Source organism: Haplochromis burtoni, unplaced genomic scaffold (genome assembly GCF_018398535.1).
Source record: "Haplochromis burtoni strain Fernald_Lab_line unplaced genomic scaffold, NCSU_Asbu1 Contig_62, whole genome shotgun sequence".
NCBI lineage: Eukaryota > Metazoa > Chordata > Actinopteri > Cichliformes > Cichlidae > Haplochromis > Haplochromis burtoni.
In genome coordinates this window covers 1310389-1314883 of record NW_024582423.1, presented here as the reverse complement: position 1 = coordinate 1314883, position 4495 = coordinate 1310389, and the positions used below count along the sequence as shown (strand labels likewise).

Here is a 4495-nt window from a genome sequence, read left to right as displayed (position 1 = left end):
CCCCCACCCCCCTTAACTGACATTTCCCATCATTGCACAACTCGATACGCTCCCAGCTGAGTGACTGGCCCCTGTTCCCCCCCTCCTGCATTTCATAATCCACCTACAGCAGTCTCTCAGCAACCACACGTCTCGCTGCCTCCCTCAGTCTTCTCCTGTAATTCGCAAGGAAGGGGTCACAAACAAAAACCTTTCCGCACCGTCAGCCGGCATCCAAACGTAAAAGGGAAAACTTTCTAAACACTTCTGTCTCCTTGCTGATATCTGCTCCTTTTCAAAACTGCAAGCAACGCGACTCCTTTCAGCTCAAGGAAAGCAGGGAGGTTTAAGCATCTGTAGCAGGTGATGTGTGATCATATTTCCTGAGCTGCCCATCAGCAGTTCGATCTAGGCTGCTGCACATAGCCTTGAGTGTCAGGCTGGGAGCAATCTGTTGGCCAGCCTGTGTTTGTCCCATTAACTGTCACCTACCCTCCTCTTAAATGATGGTAACTCTCTTCAGTGTGTCCACAGTGCTCCTGTTTATCCCAGCTTGCTTGCAGTTTTCATCAGTCTAGTGTTACTGCAATAGTCTCCTCCACAGCTACAGTATATTTACTGATCTCTTGTAGTATTTTCAACACCAAAAGCAGCATTTTGCATATTTCTCTTATTAGCCCTGGCACAGTGAGCACGTGGCAAATATGTGTTCAAAAATAACTCCCCCCGTTGTGGTCCCTGTGATCCTACAAATTGCCTGGTTTAGAGTCATTGTCTGATTGCCGGGTCTGCTAAGGTGCGCCCCACCCGTCAGTGTGATGGACAGGCTGCGGTAGCTCATTAAAACCTGTGAACTGTGAAATTTGTGCGATGGCTCGTTCACACGGGCAACCAGGGCAGGGAGCCGCACCGTGCACGTGCAGTTCCACGCGTCTGTTTTCCAGCTGCTGTTCTCTTTTCTTGCCATAGTGTGCCTTTTTTTTCAGAGATAGAAACTGGGGCAACAGAAGATTCTCTCAGGACAAGTCATCAAAGCTCCCCGTGCGTCTGCATATGCTCCACTTTTGGATGGCAGAGATGTAAACACAGTTCAAATTCAGGTTGTTATACCATTCACACAATTACATTTCTCTCACTTAGAAAAAAAAATACCAGTGTGAGCCAATTATCTTCACCACATTACCAGCTTTAACAGACAGCTGCTCCACATAAGGCAATTTGGTCTAACTAATAATTATTATGAGTACACATCATAACTCATAATTCATCTAGAAGTGCATAATTAGGCTACAGTTCACATCTCTGGCTGAAGTACATAACACACACACAGATGTTGTGCTGTAATCATGCATATGGAGCAGGGCATAGAAAGCAGCTCTCTGGTTCAAAGCCACGTTTCTTCTTCTTCTTCTTTGAGGAGAATAGTTTAAAAGACATTTACATAGCTAGGCGAGAGGGGAGGAAAAGGCGCAATCTTCTCGCTTTAGTTCTTAAACTGGGATGCTGAAAAGGCAGTCGCCGGGTATGAACATGGAAATATTATCTCTTCGTTAAAGTAGTTTGAAGCGATGCACAGTTGGCACTGACATTTACCAGAATGACGCCCAATCTCTTTACACGAATCAGTCAGGGCTGCCATGTGAAATGTCCTCGCAGTCGCACGCAAAATGTCATTGGTGGGATTTAATAAATACCCAAAGTTGGCAGGGGGGAAAAATGCATGTTGACACCAAGAGAATAACAATCTGTAAATAAAACTCCAGCATCTGCTGCATTCATCTGACTTCATGTCAAATATATTTGGAGAAAACACACACACACACACACACACACACACACACCCAGGATAAGATCATTTGATGTCAACAACTTGTAAATAGACTTGTTTAATAAATTGATTCATTTTCTGGGACTCAGAATAATGTAATGTGAAGAATAATGTAAAAAAATTCCTTACTTGTATGAGGCTCAAATTTGAGATGGTAGAAGGTCGTCTTATTTCGCTTTCTAATTGCCTGCTATCGTGCAGCCGATGATAGATCCTCCAGGAAAACTGATTAGGAGGTGAAACGAACACACAGCCTCCTCTCTTCCTCTTTCTCCGTCTGTTTCTCTCTCTCTGTGTCACACAAACACTCTAACCCCCCACCTCCCACTCCCTGCCTCCCTCTCCCCCCCCCTCCCAATCTCATTTTTCGCTCTGGGCGCTGCACGATGATAACTTGACTCCTCTGCACCCATAAAGGATGAATTAAAAGCTGAAAGAAGGAAAGGGGGGATAAAAAAAAAAAGAGAAGATTTTTCCAGTTGCAGTGTGACCGCAGCGAGACACTCAGTGTACCTCGGCAGCATCGGAGCTTTCGCCAGCCAACCGTGCACAGCACATCACATCACTCGCTTGTAAATCTGCCCCGAAGCACAAAATCCAAATATACTCTAATCTGAACACTGAACTGCCAACATAAATGTCACCTCTCAGATATGGAGAAAGTCTGGGCTCTGGGAGTCTGAAGGTAGAAAGAATAACTGCTTTTTGCGCACTCAACTTGCCACACATTATTCTAAACAAATTACACTGTGAGTGGTGGCCCATAAAATTACACAGAGTCCTGTCAAGACCTCAAAAAACATACATGTGCCAACTGTCATGCCATATGGACCAACTCCACAGGGCATCTCCCTCTAGCCTATCCGGAGGTGGGGGATGCCACTATCTAAGTCCTGAGTAATCAGATTTCCACTTGCATTCATTTTCTGTGGGATGGTTTTGTTTTGTTTTTGTGCTTGTTCGACCTCACTGGACAATTTAATTTAGGATTGCATCAGAGATTAAAGAGACCCTCCCCAGATTAATGCATATAATCTACTACTAAAACAATAGACATGAGTGTAGGCTAAAGAGAGATAACAAAGGGATGAATTCATAGTGCTAGTGAAGTCCTTTCACTGTGTTTTATTTTGAAAAAAATGACAAAGATATAGTGCCTTAATTCCACACACTGTGTGGCATATTGAAAAGCTTCATTTATTTCCAGACAGCCACAGATAAGTGATACCCCTAGAGTATAATTAAACTGCAATCATCCATCATTAGTCATGCCATGACAGCCTCTGTCCAAATAACCTTCCCTGCTTCAGAAATGGGAATAACCAGTTTTTTAGGAGAGCAGTAGGTGTGCGTGTAGAGAAAGCAGAATCTGGCCCCATGTTATGGTGTTCAGAATATCTCTTATATTTCAATTATGCTTACAAATTGGCATATTTGAGTTGTGTTTTTAAAACAAATATTGTAAATTTATTCTAGACTCATTCAAGTATTTGCCGAGAGGTCCTTCCCTTATCAAAGGGACCAGGCACTGTTTGACCCGGGGTACCAAAAGTCTGTGGCACCCCTAGGAGGAGTATACTATTACTACATTTACATAAGCGGATGCTCCCAGAATAATGTGTTACACAGATGTTCAGTCCGCATACTGGGAGAATCTGTGTCCACCAAATTATGAACAAACTCCATAAAAAGTTTTATTAGCAACTTGGCATTTTCTCTGAATAGATGAAATATTCTCAGCACATTTGCAAAACTCGAATTACACATTACGTGTTATATGTAAAGTCTGTTAATCCTCATGTGGCCACATGGGAGCTATACTGATATAAATAGTGTGATGTTCAAAATCTTAAACTAAATTTGGGAACCCAAATTCAGTATAATGCAAAAACAGAAGCTGTATAATTTGTATCAACCTTGAAAGTCAATATTTGGAATGAACATTTTTATTCTTCAGCACAGTCTGTTAGGTAGTTTCATTGTAATTTATTTAAGTAGCCTTCAGCAATAGCTCTCCAGGGTTCTGGAAGGACATCCAAAGCTGTTCTTTGGATGGTGGCTGCTTTTTGTTCCATTCTCTGGCAAGATGATTCCACACTTCTTCAGTAACGTCTTGTTTCTTCAAGACACGACTCTTTGAACTCGTCTGCAGTAGATAGTATTTTAAGTATGCCACTGAACAGGCTGAATCGGAGGGCCAGCTCTGTTCTAGGATGCCCTCTAGACCCAGGGGAGGTGGTGAGTGACAGGAGAATGGTGGCTAAGCTGTCATTCCTGTTGGACAACATCTCCCACCCCATGCAGGAGACTCTAACAGCACTGAACAGCTCCTTCAGTGGCAAGCTGCGGCACCCCTCTTTCCTTCCCACTGCTGTCAGACTCCACAACAAAGACTTCGCAGTATTTTATTCTGTTGTATATAGTATCTTGTTCTTATTATCTTATCCTATTCCAGGGTTTTTCTTATTTTTTGGTACTGTAACTGTGCACTGTCCACTTTCTGCTGTGACACAACAAATTTCTGACATGTGGGACTAATAAAGGCTATTTTATCTTATCTTATCTTATCTTATCTTATCTTATCTTATCTTATCTTAACTTAACTTAACTTAACTTAACTTAACTTAACTTAACTTAACTTAACTTAACTTAACTTAACTTAACTTAACTTAACTTAACTTAACTTAA

The 4495-nt window shown here is 42.2% G+C and overlaps 1 protein-coding gene across 1 annotated transcript in view; it reads right to left on the bottom strand.

Annotated features, from left to right (window-relative positions):
* Positions 1 to 2107, bottom strand: part of LOC102310008 (phytanoyl-CoA hydroxylase-interacting protein) — a 6842-nt gene extending 4735 nt beyond the window's left edge. Inside the window, exon 1 of the mRNA XM_005922707.2 lies at positions 1937 to 2107. The gene's annotated coding sequence lies outside the window, so the exon portion shown is untranslated. The remainder of the gene's footprint in view (positions 1 to 1936) is intronic.
* Positions 2108 to 4495: the final 2388 nt, after the last annotated feature.